Here is a 17993-nt window from a genome sequence, read left to right on the forward strand (position 1 = left end):
GATTTAGTTGGCAAAATTCCCGAGTCCACTGACGTACGAAATAACCAATCATCCGGCTACTTCTTCTCTCTTCAGAGTTCTGCTGCGAATGAGTCGTACGTCTGGCAGCCGGCGGCGCATGCGCAATGAACGCAAGGAGTCACGATCGGTGAGGGAGTCAGATTTCAACGCTACACCAGCCCCCTCTCCATCTTTCCCCGCCACTATCGCCTCCACTGTCATCATCCCACCCCACCACGAAGCTTGGATAGAACTAAACAGACCCTCCGGTACCTCCGTTCTCTTCTCCCCCTCCTTACCAGCCGGACCCCTCTTATCCTGTTTAGTATCCCCCACTTTCCTTCCCCCCCATGCCCGAGCAATCTGTATCGTGAACCTCACCGCAACACCACTGACCCTACCACGAGGACTTATCAAAGGCGACACGGAAGAAGCTGAGCCTTGTCAAGCACCACCCTCTAACCACCCCACTCTACCTATCCTACCTCCGCACCTGTCCCCTTCCCAAACTAACAGCCTCCGACAATTACTCCTGGACTTTCAAGACCTTTTATCATCTGGCCCAGCAGACCTCGGCCACACCACCTATCTCAGCCACGAGATACACACAACCGGACCACCCATTCGCCAACCATCACGCCGCAAAAACCCTAAGCAACGTGTGGAAGAAGACCAGCAGGTCAAGGACATGCTCGATGCCGGTGTCATTTCCAACTCCACCAGCCCGTGGTCCTCCCCCGTCGTTCTCGTGAGAAAAAAAGACGGAACCACGCAATTCTGTGTTGACTACCGCAGAGTCAATGATGTCGCCATCAAGGACACCACACCCCTACCCAGAATCGACGACTCCCTCGACTCCCTACACGGCTCAACATGGTTGTCCACCCTAGACCTACAATCAGGATACTGGCAGGTCCCTGTTCACCCAGACGACAAACAAAAGATGGCCTTCTCAACCTCAAACAGGAAACACTACGAGTTTAACGTCCTCCCTTTCGGACTCTGCAACGCCCCAGCTACATTCTCCCGCCTCATGGAACCCATCCTGAGCGGTCTGACCTGGGAAATCTGCCTGGCCTATCTAGACGACGTCATAGTCTTCAGTCACACCTGGGCCGACCACCTCCACCGTCTCAAACAAGTGTTCCTACGCATACGCCAGGCTGAACTTAAACTCAAACTGTCGAAATGCGTCCTAGCCGAGCGATCCGTCTCCTTCCTAGGACATGTGATCAGAGCCGAGGGCATCTCACCTGACCCCGAAAAACTACGTGCGATAGCCGACATCCCTCTACCTAGAGACGTCCACGAAACCAGGGCCTTCCTAGGCCTAACTTCATATTATAGACGTTTTGTTAAAGATTTCGCCGACGTCGCCAAACCACTCCATGACCTCACAAAAAATGGCGAACCATTCGTGTGGACAGAACCAAGGAAGGCCGCATTCAACAACCTCAAATCAAAGCTTATCTCAGCCCCCATCGTAGCTTTCCCAGACTACAACCTTCCATTTCGTCTGTACACCAACGTTTCCCTCATAGCCATAGGGGCTGTCCTTGCTCAAGTACAACACGGCCGCGAACACATCATCGCCTGCACCAGCTGCACCCTAAATCAAGCTGAACAGAATTACGCTGCCACCAAACGCGAGTGCCATGGAATCATCTGGGCTCTAGAATACTTCCCTTCATATATCTCCGGCACCCACGTAGTCATCATCATGGACCACCAATCACTCCAATGGCTATGCCGGTCCAATACCAAAAACACCCAACTCATCCGATGGCGAGAAGCACTAGAAGAATTTGACTTTGAGATATCATACCGGCCAGGGAAGTTACACACCAACGCCGACGCCCTTTCCCGCCTACCCATCAACGCTATCTGCCCAAAACCAGACCTAATTCAAACGTGGAGAGATAAACAATGCCCTACCTGGATCCCGCAGCGCATGTTTGCCATACTTCACCAACACGGTGATCACCTGTTCAATTCAGACGGCCACATTGTCCTCGACCCTACCACTGCAAATGATACCATGTTACACCTTCATGCCAACAACGGCATCCACCTCGGGATGAAGAAACTTTTACAAGTTTTCAACGACATGTATTGGACAGCAAATCCATCCACTACTGTTAAAAACATTATCCAAGCATGCTGTGCCTGTGCCTTAGGTAAAGACATCACTCGCACACCTGGCCCTTCAGGCAAACTAAGTGCACAAAAACCGTGGCAGTTGCTCTTTCTCAACGTCGTCGGTCCCCTCACACCTAAAGCGGGATACAAATACATCATCACATTTATGGATGTTTACTCAAGTTCATCGCTTGCCCCTCCAAAGACCACAACGCCATATCAGTCACCGACGCCCTGACCCACCACGTCTTCCCCTACTTTGGAAATCCCCAAGCCCTACACTCAGATAATGCCCCGGAGTTTACTGGCAAAATATGGGAAGAACTCACGAAAATATTCGGCTACCACATCTCCCACTCATCCCCATACTGGCCACAAAGAAACAGCATATGCGAGAGAAGTCATTGGTCCCTCCTAAACCAAGTCAGAACTAGAATCATGCAAACAGGCAATGACGATTGGCCCGCCCATGTCATAATTGTACAATGGGGCCTCAACACATGCTCCAGAGACGGCGGCGTAACCCCCCATGAGCAAGTTGTGGGGGAAGCACCACTCCTCTTACCCCTCCGCCACCACCTCCACCCTCCCACCCTTCCCTCCACCACCGACCCCCTTCACCACCTCAAACGGCGTCTCCACCACCTCCAAGCACAACAAGATCTAAAACCCGACACTAACCCCTCCAACCCCTACAAACCAGGAGATTCCGTCGTCGTGGCATGTCTACCCACCCCCGCCAAGACCTCCCCCCGATTTGATGGTCCCTTCACAATCATCAAAGTCCCTAACCCGTATCAAGTTACCATTGACCACCAGGGACAACCACGCACATATTGTAACCGACATGTGCGCCCCTTCCACCCCTCCAACAATGACCACACACACACGCCCGCGCACCCCGCACCTCCCTCCACACATCTGCTACCTCGGCGTCTTCCAAGAATTACCCACCAGACTCCTACTCTTACCCCTTCTCATCTCCACCCTCCAACTCACCCACAAGCACGCCACCTCCCACCACACCGACCCCCAACACACCACCCCTTCTCTCCGACACCGATCCCCAACCCCCCACTCCTCCCCATGACCACCCTACCTCCGCACCACCATCTCCACCACCACATCCATCATCACCGCCCCCGCCACCCACAACCCAGCCCCCGGCCCATCAGCTAACCCACCCCCACCCGACACTGCCACACCATCACAACCCACCACTCACCCCCCTCACACCAGTCCACGCACCACCCCACCCAACACACCACTCTTCAGCCCACCACGTACAACCACTCCACCACTCACATGCACCACCCATCCAACCCCCCCCCTTTACCCCATGACCATTCTCACTACACACGATGCACCACACCCCCACCCACAATCCCACCCAGCAATGACAACGCTCCCTCACCACCACGTGCTCAACCACCCTCACCACCGACGCCCTCCCTCATCACCACGACCACCAGGTCAGGACGCCTCTCACGCCCACCCTCTAGATACACCCCAACACCACTGCCCACTGCCCACACGACCCAACATTCACCACCACATACCACCCACACCCCAAACACCTCCCCCATCACCCTTCCTCTTCACCAGGCAAAATGAAATCACCCCAAATCCCAATTCCCCAAAGAACAACGCTCCTCCCACCAACCCATACCCCATAAAAGCTCCAAGCTCCCCTCACTCGCCAGCATCCAGCCCCTGCCACCACCCGAGATGAAGATCGAAAGAGTCCATTGGCAACCTCACAACTGCCTCAATGTCAGGATCAGGGCAACACATCAGCTTCTCCGGCTCCTACGCCGGACCAACCACCCATCCTCCCTACGGCTCACTCTCAACCATCACCAAGAGCCAAACCCCATCACCCTCCACTGGACCAACCTCCTACAATACCTCAACCCAGCCCACCAGACATCCACCACCACAACATACCACCTCCAGTCACGGGGCAGTGACTTCTTGACCACGGAGGGTGGTAAAATACCCGCCGCCGCAGGACCACCCACCCTGCCACCCCCCACCCCACCACCAAGCCACTACCACACCACCACCCCAGGAGGACACCACAGCGGGGCTATTGACCTGTAACAAGAGGGTCACCAGGGCACCCCTGTCCTGAGTCCTTCTTCCCCGCAACTGGCCCAACACCAGGTAAGCAGGAAGAGGCAATGACCCTGCGAGCGGGGCAGCCTTCACCAGGTTCGGGGTGGGACTGATCCAGAGTCAGTCCCAAGCAACACCGCGGTACGGCCACTGTACATGCCGGGAAAGGAGCGGACACTGTACGACCTTCAGTTGTCTCCCCCCTGTGACTCCGCCATCACGGCCACTGTACGTGAGGCGGAAGGAGCAGCCACTGTACGCCCTTCAGTCACAGCCACCTCTGGGGATGACCTCGGAGTGTTATTGAATACGCTCTGACTGGTAAAGGCAGGAGTAGTGGAGCCGCGATCACAGCCACTGTAAGTGACGGGGAGGGAGCGGCCACTGTACGCCCCTCATCCACTACCTCCTCCTTCTACAGGAGTAACACCAAGCTCACGTCCACTGTGCGTGACGGGGAAGGAGCGGCCGCTGTACACCCTTCAGTTACTTCCTGATGAGCAGGCAGGCCCACGGCTATGGCCACTGTGCGTGCCAGGGAGGGCGCGGCCACTGTGCATCCCTCACCTCCCTCTTCCTTCTTCGGGAGCAGCACTGCCAGCACGGCCACTGTACATGCAGGGAAGGAGCAGCCACTGTACGCCCTTCAGCTGCGGGCACTAGGAGTCACGGAACCGCCAACATGGCCACTGTACGTGTGGGGGAAGAAGCGGCCACTGTATGCCCTTCATTCGTGAATCCGACGGTCTTCCCGAAGCAGGAGGTCATTTGCGCGGCCAACCCTTTACCTCTCTGCTGCATGGGACGTCCTTTGTTGTCTCCTTCCAGGAATGGTTCCCCGGAGGTGCTGCCGGAGTGGTGGCGTAGCCTGATCCCGGTCCTACCACCTACCCCTGGGATGTCCCCGCCCCTGACGGACGTCCGACGGAGAAGGCGCCGCAGTTCACCCCTTACGGTGTCCCACCCTGTAGGCGGCCGCAGCCCCTGGACCCCCAGGCCTGACCAGCAGGCTCCAGACCCGGGCAACTTGGGCTCCCCCTCTCCCCGGAGTCAGAGACGACAGGCCCGCCTCCTGCAGCTGTTTGGCCCTAGTCTCAAAGGCCACCTCCCAAGTCGAGGCCCCCAGACCGGAGGGCCTCCCTGCACCCCACCGACGAGGCTTCAGTATGAGGGCCTCCTCCCAGGACGAGGCTCCCAGACAGGAGGGCCTCCCTGTACACCCCCGACGACGAAGGCCAGGGCAGTGATGCCCCCACGGGCAGTGCGTTGCCCCCTACAGGAAGGCTCCCCAGTAAGGCCTCTTCTCACACCTGGGCGCCTCAACAAGTTAAACCCAGGAAACAATGGTATATAGTGATCTCGACGCCTCTTGTGCCCTGAACCGCCGAGATGGGAGTGTGTAGTGACAGTAACAAAGTGAGGGCCAAAACAATATAAATGACACACTGAGAAATGATACCCTGGCAGAGTGGAAAATACTAATAAATACAGATAGAGTAACATATAGAAATAGTGGGTCAAGACCAGTGGTGCACGGGAAAACCAAAGATCTGTGAACGAGTGTCACCACGACTAAGTGACTTTCCCGAGTGTAGTGGCTCGCACCCTGAACACTTATAGTAATATTCACTCCCCTGACCCTTGGCCCTTTCCACCCCTAGTGCATCAGGCTTAATATATAAAATATCAATTCTGCCTATAAACAGAATATGGGTATCGTGTATTCATTATTTATTATTCATGTGAAGAATACTACATCCTGAGTGTAACCGTGTACAGTTATATTGAAGGCTAACTCTGTGTCCCCGTCCAAAACATATCCAGTGTCTCTCTGTTCTATATTGTAACGGTGTATGAATTAAGACAATAGATGTGTTAAGGTGTACTGCCTGGTTTTTATGTCCTGTTCCTTTGTGGGTGCTTTACTTCCGGTCCGGAAAGAGGACCCCACTCAGTCGCGGGCGTTTTTAGGACGAGAGGTCGGACTAAAAACACCCAGCATAACACAAAGGAACAAAAGACGTTAGTCCATAGAAAGGGACTTTGGACATCAGGGAACGATGCCATACTCTGTCGAAAGCTTTAGAAATATCAAGGGCTACTGCATGAGTTTCTCTATGTAGATCAATTGATTGATGGATGGTATGAGTTAGGAGATTGAGTATGTCAATGGTGGATCTTTCGTGGCGAAAATTATATTGTCTATCACTAATTAAGTAGTTGGATTTAAGATGTTCAACAATGTGCTTATTAATTAAAGTTTCAAATACCTAACCAAGAGAAGATGTAACAGCAATTGGTCTGTAATCAGAGGGGTCAGAGGAACTTCCTTTCTTTGGAACTGGGTGGATATTGGTTTCTTTCCATGAAGATATACAGTAGATATAGATATATAGATAGATAGATATGGGAAAAAAGGAATCTTGTTTTTAATAAGTCAACTTTGTTCTCACATCTATAAACCCGTTAAAATCCTCCACGGGAGTACCCACTAATGTTTAACATATCCAGCTAGATCCTGCATCATCATTAAACATACTTGGATTTTCATTCTCTTGGGATTTATGTTGGAAAGATCTCATTACATCTCGTGTAAAATCTGCTTCCATGATATTACGTGTGCTAAGCCAGCTCCATACCTGCACAGTGGCTGACTTTATACACGGATTTTATTTGGTCCTGTGTAGAGTACAACTTTCATTTGTGGGGAGGCTACCCACATACAGCTCTTCTGAACAAGGTGGAGTCAAAGGCTTTTCATCTCATTAACTCATCTCTTACTGGCTCCCTTCAACCGCTGTCTCTTCGCCACACTGTTGCATCTTTATCTCTTTTTCTGTCGCTACTTCATTGGTCACTGCTTCTCTGAACTGTCTACTTGCATCCCTCCACTACCACGGCGAGGACGTAGAACCCGTCAAGCAACGCACTGTCATCCCTTATCTGTCCACGTGTTCAATGGAAGATTTAACCGTCACTCCCAGTCCTTCATGTATGCAGCAGGTCACCTTTGGAACAGTCTCTCTCTATATTTCATACTTCGTATGATCTCCAGTCTTTCTAACACAGTGTTTCGGCATCTCGAAATGAACGAATCTTGAATTTGGCTCTCTGTTGTAGTGTTTTTGTTTTTTCTTGGAAGGCACAGCTTACGGGCTCCTGGCTTTTGGTTCCTTTTATCTAGCATAAAAAATGTATACATGTAAATACATATATATATATATATATATATATATATATATATATATATATATATATTGTATATATGGAGCCTCTGTGGTATAGTGGTAAAGTGTGCGTTTTCGTACACTGGAGAGCGAGGGTTCGCGCCCCGCCAGGGTAAAAAACTTTGGGAGCGTTCTCCCGGCCACGTACTGCTTGGCGGACATCAGGGGTGCTGTGGTTGAACCAGTGTCGCATACTATAAAGTATGCTTGCACCCAGTCGGCTTGCGCGGGCCGATGACACTTGGTTCACAGACTACACACACATCCAAAGCCACTCCAACACTACAATTACACTTATAAGCACTTCACACCCTACATACAGTCTCTACCAGACAACCTAAGCCACTTGGTCGAGATACATTGGAAGTATCGTCCCCACTTCGGTTGGGATAGGCCGGTCCTGCAGTGGATACTCAAACGGCTGATGATATATATATATATATATATATATATATGTGTGTGTGTGTGTATGTTTTATTAAATCGACTCGTTGCCACATTTTTCCAGAATAGCCGACACAGAGAGAGGTCTGTTTGAGGAAAGATTCATTGCAAAGACTTTATTAATATTGGTTCTTGCACACACTCAGCGATTTTTTACAGCTCAGAAAATGCGTCTTTTAATGAGTGTCAGAATCCGACTCAGACCGACAAGATTAATGCATTATTCTTTTCACATTCTATCTATCTATCTATTGCCAGACGCCTCAATCCCGTTTGGGGTGGCCACAAACAAATCGCCTCCAAGTCGCCCTGTCCCCCGCCATTTCACTGCCCCGCTCCCAACTCACCCCCCCCTCTCTCATATACCTCTCCACCCCATCCCTCCATCTCATCCTCGGCCTCCCCCTCCCTCTTCCCCCCTCCACCTCACTCACATACACTCTCTTCGTCAGTCTTTCACCCTCCATCCTCTCCACATGGCCAAACCACCTCAGTGTGTTCCTCATAACGCTTCCTATCACATCCACATCCACACCACAACGCTCCTTTATATCCTCATTCGTCAGCCTGTCTCTCCACGTGACTCCACAGGCTCCTCTTAAATAACTCATTTCCACTGCTCTCACTCTTGACTTGTGTCCTTCCAACAATGTCCAAGCTTCACTTCCGTACGTTAGAGTTGGTATCACAATACTGTCATGTAGTAACTTTTTCACTTCCATGCTCACTTCCCTGTTTCTTATCACTGCTTTCAAGGAACCAGCAACCTTTCTTCCCTGCTGTACCCTTTCAAGCACTTCACCCTCCAAACCTCCATCCTTACTCATCACACTACCCAAATACTTAAAAGTACTCACATTTTCCAATTCCTCACCATCTAACCTCGCTGTACATTCACTAACTTCACCTCTCTCAAAGACCATCACTTTACTCTTCCCTACATTCACCTTTAGGTTCCGTTTCTTACACACTCTCTCAAACTCATCCACCAAGCCTTGCAGCTCCCCTTCGTCTTCACTCAACAACACAGTATCATCTGCAAACAATAGTACAGGGAGTTTCCAAACACTATACTCTCTCACCAGGGCCACTCCAACATCCACTACCCTACCTTGTACCTCTTTTATTACCCCATCCATGTACAGATTGAACAACCATGGAGACATGACACATCCCTGTTTCAAACCAACTTTCAAAGAGAAAAATTCACTTAGTTCACCATCCACACGCACTGCAGCCTTCGCACCATCGTACATACTCTTCACAGCATTCAACAACTTCCCATCTACTCCATATATTCTTAACACTTTCCACAATCCTTGCCTATCCACCCTGTCATATGCTTTCTCCAAATCCATGAAAGCCGCATACAACTTCTTTCCCTTCTCTAGAAACTTTTCCACTAAAGATCTAAGAATGAATATCTGATCTACACAACCTCTTCCCTTCCTAAAGCCTCCCTGTTCTTCTCCAACTAATTTCTCTGTTCTTTCTCTAACTCTGTCTATAAGTATCCTACCATACACTTTTCCTATTATACTAAGAAGACAAATGCCCCTATGATTACCACACACTTCTTTTTCCCCTTTTCCTTTGTACAAGGGAATAATTATACCTGATTTCCAATCCTCTGGGACTCTACCTTCCTCCCAGGCCAATCTACACATCTTCCACATCCATTCTACTACTATCTCTCCCCCATGCTTCAGCATTTCACCACACACTCCATCAATTCCTGGGGCTTTCCCTGATTTAACTTTCTTCATTGCTTCCACAACTTCTATCCTACTGATTTCTTCCTGTCTTCTCACCTCCCTCCTTCTCCCAGCCATTCCCCAGCCACTTATACTCGCATTACTTCCATCCTCTACGTTCAACAATTCCTTAAAGTGTTCTCTCCATCTGCTCACTTTTTCTCCCTTCTCCACTAGTAATCTACCATTTTTATCTTTCACTCCCCTGCTAACTTCACTTCCACCCTGTCTTACTCTTTTCACTTCTCTCCAGAACATTTTCTTACAGTCCCTCCACTTTACACTCAAATTCCTTCCAAATTCCTCATCCACTCTCTTCTTACTCTCTCTTACTAATCTTCTCACCTCTCTCTTCCTTTCCACATATAACTCTCTCTTCCGCCTCTCAACTTCTTCCACGCCCCTATTTCTCACCCATTCATTGTATGCTTTCTTCTTTTGTGCCACAGCCTGTTTCACCTCTTCAGTCCACCACGCTGTTCCTTGCACCTCCCTCCGTCTTCTCTTCCTTCCACACACCACATCACATGCTGCACATATTTCTTCTGTAAATATCTTACACACACCTTCCACGTCTCCCATCTGCTCCAATTCATATTTGCCCAATCGTTCCTCCACTTCTCTCTTATACTCTGCCTTTTTCTCATCCTCTTGTAACCTTTCCACTCTCCTTGCAACTACTCCTTCCTCTCGTCTTTCCCTTCTTCTATTCCTCCATCTCACTTGCATCCTAATTCTGGCCACCACCAAGTAGTGGTCAGAAAGTCCACTCCCCCAACCTCTATACACTCTTGCATCCTTTACACATCTTTGCATCCTTTCATCCACACACACATAATCAATCATTGCCTTCCTTTCATTCAGTTTACCACCCACCCTTCTCATCACTCGCCATGTATACCTGTGGATCATTTTATGCCTGAAGAGGGTATTGGCTATCACCAACCCCCTCCCAGCACAAATGTCCACTAACGCACTCCCATTCTCATCCATCTCGGCAGGCACACCCCACTCACCACACATTAAAGACTTAATTCCTTCATATCTTGATTCTGCCATCAACAGACGATTTTTACACTCGTGTTCACGAATCAAGAATGGGTTTAATTGTTTAGTCTGTGCGCGCACGTGTGTTTGTTTAACTAGATCAGGCAAACCATTTTTAAAGCGTTTAGTTTTTATCATATTTTGATACAACTTATTGGAAAGGGTGAGGATCAACCAATGAATACACTGACCGTTTCTTTCATAAACTGGTAAAATGTTAAGGTCACGGGGCTAGAACAGTGTTTGGCCGAGTAAAATATGCTTAAACAGTTCTTATCCAATTTAGACGACATTGCCGTGTGACCTTGATCTTTGACCTATTGCTTTCAGTAAAACAAACTGTCATCCTATTGGGTGGTTCTCACTCATCCACCAAGTTAAATCCCCCAAAATGTAAAAACTGTCAAGTTACTATATTCACACATAAACACACGAGTCGAATTTTTACCTTGGCCTGTGATCTTGAGCTTTGTCTTCAGAAAAAAAATCTTTCTAGCCTGAACCTAAACACTTCCACCAAGCACAGTTCAAGTAAAATCAAAGCTGATTGAACTGACCTTGCTGGGTGACCTGGGATTTGACCTATCCTTGTCATAGTGTTTTCTGATTGATTGTCCTGAAAGTTGACAGCTTTTCTTGCCTTATCTTCACCCATTCCACAAAATTTGATGTAAATAGGATTAAAACTGGTGAAGTTGACCTTGGCCATGTTACCTTAAAGTCTTGTTCTCAAAAACAAAAGGTTTCCTCCATGGCCAACCGTCTTGTCTTCCTCCAACTTTGGTTAAAATCAGATTATAATTGTTTCTAGTAATTTTGTAAGCACCATTTCACACGGGCTGAACGTATACCTTATGCCGTGAGATGTTGACTATTGACTGGTTGTTCAAAATAAAAGAATAACTACATGTGTGTCTTACCCTAAACCCTCTCCCCAGGTTTTATTTAAAATTGATAATAACTGGTCATGTTGATCTTTCTAAGTCAACGTTTGACCTTGCCATGTGACCTTGATCTTTGATATTTTGTTCTAAGACCAATAGGTTTCGTCACTGGCTGCCACCCAGTCATTATAACAAGTTAGGCTAATACTGCAGAAAAGGTGTTTATTTCACACACACACACACACACACACACACACACACACACACAGACGCACTTGTAAAAATATAACACCTGTTCTCGCTTCACGAGCGCGGGTGTAAAGAGATTCGATTTTGAGAGCAATCAGTAAAAGGTGAAGGCCACAGTGAAATGCCAGAGATCATGGGATGGATATGCTTTGAACTCAGCTTGGAAGAAGGGTTAAGGGTTGGACAAGAATGGACTAATTCCATTTTTAGTGTAACCTATAGAAAGTCAAGGCCACAGGGCATAGTTTTATATTCGGCTCTTAGATCAGTTGGTGAGAGGAGCTGTTGTATATATATATATTTTTTTTAGGAATGACGTTCAATAGAGATGGTAATTATGGAGCAATGTGTGTGACAAATACAGGTAGGGCCTTTCAGACCAATTTAATAATGGTTTTCTTACAATGTATGGAAGTTATTAGGGGAAATCTGAACGGAAGACTAGAGAACAGGAAAAGGAAATCTGAACGGATGTCTAGAGAACAGGAGGTGACCATTGCAGCCAAATTTTAAGATTCTTTCTTTGAAACTCATAGAATATGCGAAATTGTTTTATTATAATGTCTACATATGGTCAGAATAAAAATCTGGTAAGCAGTCAGCTGATGCAACACTCACTTGTCACACGAACTAAACATTTCAAGCTGAGTAACTTTGAATGTCGTAACAACGATGCTAAAATGTCTACTCATAGCCGAAATTTAAAGTCTAATAGCTGATGCATCAGCTAACGCAATAGTTGACATGTTAAACGAACTAAAAACTTCAAGTTGAACAACTTTGTATTCAATAAGAAAATTGGTAATAGCTCACCAACACCAGATATTTGAACATTCCATGAAGAATAGACCAGAAAAAAAAAAAAAAAATCCCCCGGTATACCATTTTCAGATTGTTGGCTTTGCCACAAGTAAAAATATGTACAATGCGTGCACCCACACACACACACACACCGCTCGCTGGAGCAGTGGTAACGTTCTCGCTTGCCAACTGGTGGACGGGAGTTCGCGCCTCGCTCAGGTTGCGAAAAGTTTCACTGACAAAGTGGGTGGTTACTGTCCCCCTAGAGCAAGGGGACGGGTGTGTGCGTGTGTGAAGGTCGCAGCCTTGCCCTTAGATCGGACTATATGAGCTCTCAGCTCCCTTCCGGGAGGGTAAAAGCTGACAATCACGACCATCAAGTGATCCTGACCGACCCGGTGAATTACACACACACACACACACACACCTTAAATGCCATATTCATGTGTATGAACGAGAAAATAATCACTCATTTGCAATGCACATACTAACAATACACAAGACTTATAGAAACATTTCTACACACACACACACACACACACACTATATATATATATATATATATTGTTACGGTAGCGCCAGCCCGGGGCTATTACCAAAAGACAACAAGGTAGTTTTAGATGATCGGCCTCCACTGCGTTGTGAAAATAACGCAAACCCCGGCACTCACACTCCGTAAACTAGAGAAAAACTGCGCAACGGAAGAATACTTAAGTACGCAACACTCTGTACTTTGATAGTAACAAACGGAACAGCCTACCTATGGATCTAGCCTACTATCGTCACTACCGGAAATAATACCGCCCGAGACAGTCTACAGGAACACCTCCCACTTATTTCCGGTGGTGACGAATTTCTACTTAACCCGTGTCCAAGGGGGAACGCAGTTGATAGCTCACGATAGTTCTCACTAGCCTTGTGCAAGGAGATGGGATTGAACTGTGTAGGGGTTAGGGGTGTGTGTGTGTGTACGTGTGTTGGGGAACGTTAAAGGCAGCGAGAGGACCACGGTGAGCCAGCCTGGCCCTCCAAAGACAACACGGTCACAAAATCAAATAAAATAGCTACTTCCCTCAGTCAGCAAACAAAAGAATAAAATGAACTTAAATGAAAACGCCTGCTCGGCTTAGAGACACCGACGTGTTCTCTCTGTACAAAAAATATGACTGGGGAGAGAGTGTACACACACACACGATACTGAAGCTGATTGGGAAGACACTGGTCGAATGCTAGGCTCGTGTGCAGCCAAGCAGGGTTGCCAGACGTCTGAGCATAAAAAAGGACAGATTCACTGTGAAAAAAGGACATTTACGGGAAAAAAAGGACAAATATATATATATATATATATATATATATATATATATATATATATATATAGATAGATAGATAGATAGATACAGTAGATAGATATACAAGAGAGAGAGAGAGAGTGAAAGATTTCCATACCTGTAGTTTAAAACGTAACGTTAAGAATTTCATCGAACGAATCCCCTTCACAATCTTCGGCAACATCAGTAGAAGCTGTCGAAGTGCTTGCAGGCTGATTATCCACTCCAGAAGCTCCGCTGGATATTTCTACCTCCCTCTCGTTGTACATCTGGCTTGTGAAAAGTGCTTGCATTTTTGCACTGACTTCAAATTGTCGGCAACATATTTTCTTGTTGTGCAAGTATGACCGAACCCTTAAGATTGCATCCAGGGAACTTGTGCTTAGTTTGTTTCGTGCATTTGTTTTTACATTTGTGACGTGCGAAAACACCCGTTCAACAAAGGCTGTACTTAAAGGAATGCAGTATGAGTTCAGGGCAATGGTTGCTAACTCTTTGTAACACTTTTCTCCAACAACATTTTCATAATTTAGAACAAATATCCATAACTTTACTGGGTCTGCTGGTATCTCTGAGTCAAGAAATTCTTGCCAATTGGTTTTCATGGAAATGCGTTCATATTGGTTTGCAACTTTCTGCACATCAAAGTTCTCTTCTCTTGCCAGTGCTTCTAAGGGAAGATCAGAAAATCTTGGTTTCATTTGACTGAGACACTTCTCAGGACTGAGGTATTTAACATAATTCATTTTCATAGTTGTCCTGTCAATTCTTTTATCAATCTGTTTTACTGCCTCAACTACAAAGTCATGGCAGCGCTGCTGGATGGCAATTTTCCCCTCAGGAGTAATTCTCCTTAACTTCAAGTCACATTCAAATTTGTCTCCAAGTTTAGCATCACTTAATAACCAGGGTAATTGCTGCTCCCGAAAATCTCTGTGCACTTTTTGGAGTAAAAAGTCCCTGAACTCTTCAACTTCTCGAAATAATTTAGTGGGATCAGGATTTGTGGCTTGGAATGCTGCATTAAGCGTTTCAAAATTCTGGATAATGGGACAAGCAAAAGTAAGATACAGCTTATTAGCTTCATCAAGAAGCATATCTCTCAGTGTTCGGGCAGTATAATTTTTGTCAACAATAGAGGAGAAATATGCCTTTAATTCTTCCCACTGAGTTAATATCAAATATATGCACTTTCCTCGCACTAACCATCGTGTTGCACTTGGGGTTACAAACTTCTCATGACTTTCATTTCCATTGTTCATAGTGGCATAGATCTGCTTGTAATCCTCTCGGCGTAAAGAACTTAGTCTAAACCAGCGAGGAATTTCAGAAATCATGTGGGCCAAACTAGCCGGCAAAATACTGAAGGCTTTTTCTGCACATAAGGCTAAACTGTGACAAGTGCACTTGATGAATATAATGTTTGGATTTATATCTCTAAACCTTGAAAATACAGAGTTAGCTTCACCTGACACATTATTTGCACCATCACTACCCAAGCCAATGCAGTCATTTATATCAATATTATGTAACTTAAAGAATTCACAAATAGCATCAAACAAACTCTGGCCAGTAGTAGAGATGACAGGTATTATACCCAAGAAAGCAGTGTGTACCGTTTGCTCTTTCTTGGAAAAGTATTTAACACATAAACATAAATGCTTTGTTACACTGACGTCTGTCGACTCATCTATCAATAATGAATATTTTGCACCTCGAAGATCATCGACTAGCTCTTCAAATATTGCCAATGAAACAAAAAATTTTATCAAACACATACACTTTGTCCGATGCAATTTGACATTTTCAAGGATGCTTCCTTTCCCATACTCAGCAATTAGCTCAGTCTGATGATTAACTGACCGCACACTACAATGGCAAGCTGTCGAGACACTATACTTAATTTCAAATTCTTTGAGTTCCTTAGTTGGGTTTACAGTGTTCCTCTTAAATGTGTCTGTTATTTTACGCGAGGTAGTAAAAGAATCCACAGCCTTTTTGTGCTTAGTTGTCTTTTCATGTTGCTCAAAAGCTGATTTTCGCATGTTAGATAGAGAACACTTGCACCACTTACAATAACAGGCATTGTCAATCCAAGTAAGCCATTTGAACTTTTCTTCCCATTCCTTCTTACAGTGTCTGGCATCGTTGTAATAATTTCGCCACTTACTCATCTTTGTCAGTCTGAATGTATACACCTGCAAAAGAATACGTTGTAATAATCACCGTGCCACTAACGATCACAGTAGGTTAAGTAACACTTCTGTTAAGTAACAGAATATATCCTTCTGCCATAGCAATTAATAGTACCACACTCAAATTAACCAACATCAACGACGAGTACAGAAACCCAGCAGCAATCGCTACTGCCTGAGTACTCAGTACTGGCTGAGTAGGAACTAGGCAGATCCTCTAGATCGAGTGACGAGTCATCAACTTCAAGACCACCCAGGAATAAATCGTACGCGACACGCGTCCAGTACGGGTACACAGATCGTTCACCACACGTTAGCACTGGTTGCATGATAGAATACCGGATTTTATTATTATTATTATTATTATTATTATTATATGAAGTGAAAAAGGACAGAAAAGGACAGTTTTTAGCTGTCCTTTTTTTTTTTTCTCAGAAAAAAGGACAGGTGGGTCTCAAAGACAAAAAGGACAGACTGTCCTTAAAAGGACAAACCTGGCAACCCTACAGCCAAGCGTGAACGCATGAATCAGATTAATTAATAAGAAACTTAAATTCGTGCCCCTCTCTCTCTCTACAATGAATTGGTACTTCTAATGCAAGCAAAACATCATTAAATATACTGGTAGCTCACATAAGACAATCAAAATAATCAAATGCATTCTCAGCATGGTATTAAATAAAATTGCCCTCAGTGGCAGGAACGAAAGAAACAAAAGAACTTGTAACACTCGCTAATTTAAACTCCGCGAATGACACGGATACTGCTTAATACCCTAGCCCAGCTGTAACGGCTGCACCCGTGGGAACGGACAGGCGGACAGCGTAACAATATATATATATATATATATATATATATATATATACCGGTATATATGCCATACGAGTACACATGCGTAAGAACACGCAAATAATCATACATTTCCAACGCACATAGGTACCATACACAAAACTTACAAAAACACTAACACACACACACACACACACATGATTCCTCGAACACACTCACTGCCAAAATACGCCAGTGGGAGGAAGGAGGAGGGAGTGAAGGAAAAAATGTGGAAGGGAGGGAAGGGAAAAGAGAAGGAAGGGCGAGGAAAGGCAGGGTACAGAGTAGTATAAGAGAAGGGTGAGGTACAGGAAGGGGCAGGTGATGTAGGAGTGACGAAGGGAGAGAATAGCGAGTGGTTAGAAAGGAAAAGAAGGAAATGAAGATGTGAGGAAGGGGAGGGGTGCGGCGAGGATAGTAATGAGAGGAGAGGGTATGGGCGGGAGTAGATGGGGTTAACGAGCGAAGGGAGAGTGATAGGATGAGGATGGTAGGAAAGGGTGGGGGATGAAGGGAACGATAGCAAAGGAGAGAGCAGGTTAGAGAAGGAACTGTCGAGGACGGTCAGACAGGAGAGTATTGGAAGGGAGAGGGAAGAGGAGAATGGAAGTGAGTGATGCAAGATAGGAAACAGGAAGGATGGGAGGAGGAAGAAAGCAAAACGAGGAGGGTGAGAAGTAAGAAAGGGTGAAGGAAGAGGGTACTGTAAGGCGAGAGAAAAAATGTAGAGGTGGAGTACTAGAGTAGGGTGAAGGAAAGGAAGGGTGAGGGGAAATGGGCACGGTGAATAAAGAGCGGGCACAGGATAGTGGCTGGGGGAAATGGTGAGGAAAGGATCGGCTGTGCAAGGGAGGATAAGACTGTAGGAAGCACTAAAGATAAGAGAGGCTGAGGGAGATATGAAAAGTGAGGAAAGAGCGAGGACAGAGAGGGAAATAGTGGGGAAAGAGAGGGAAAGAAGATCCAGGTGAACGAGGGTA

The sequence above is a fragment of the Coenobita brevimanus genome, chromosome 113 (assembly GCF_032717465.1).
Source record: "Coenobita brevimanus isolate Jiangsu-jjx chromosome 113, ASM3271746v2, whole genome shotgun sequence".
Lineage (NCBI taxonomy): Eukaryota > Metazoa > Arthropoda > Malacostraca > Decapoda > Coenobitidae > Coenobita > Coenobita brevimanus.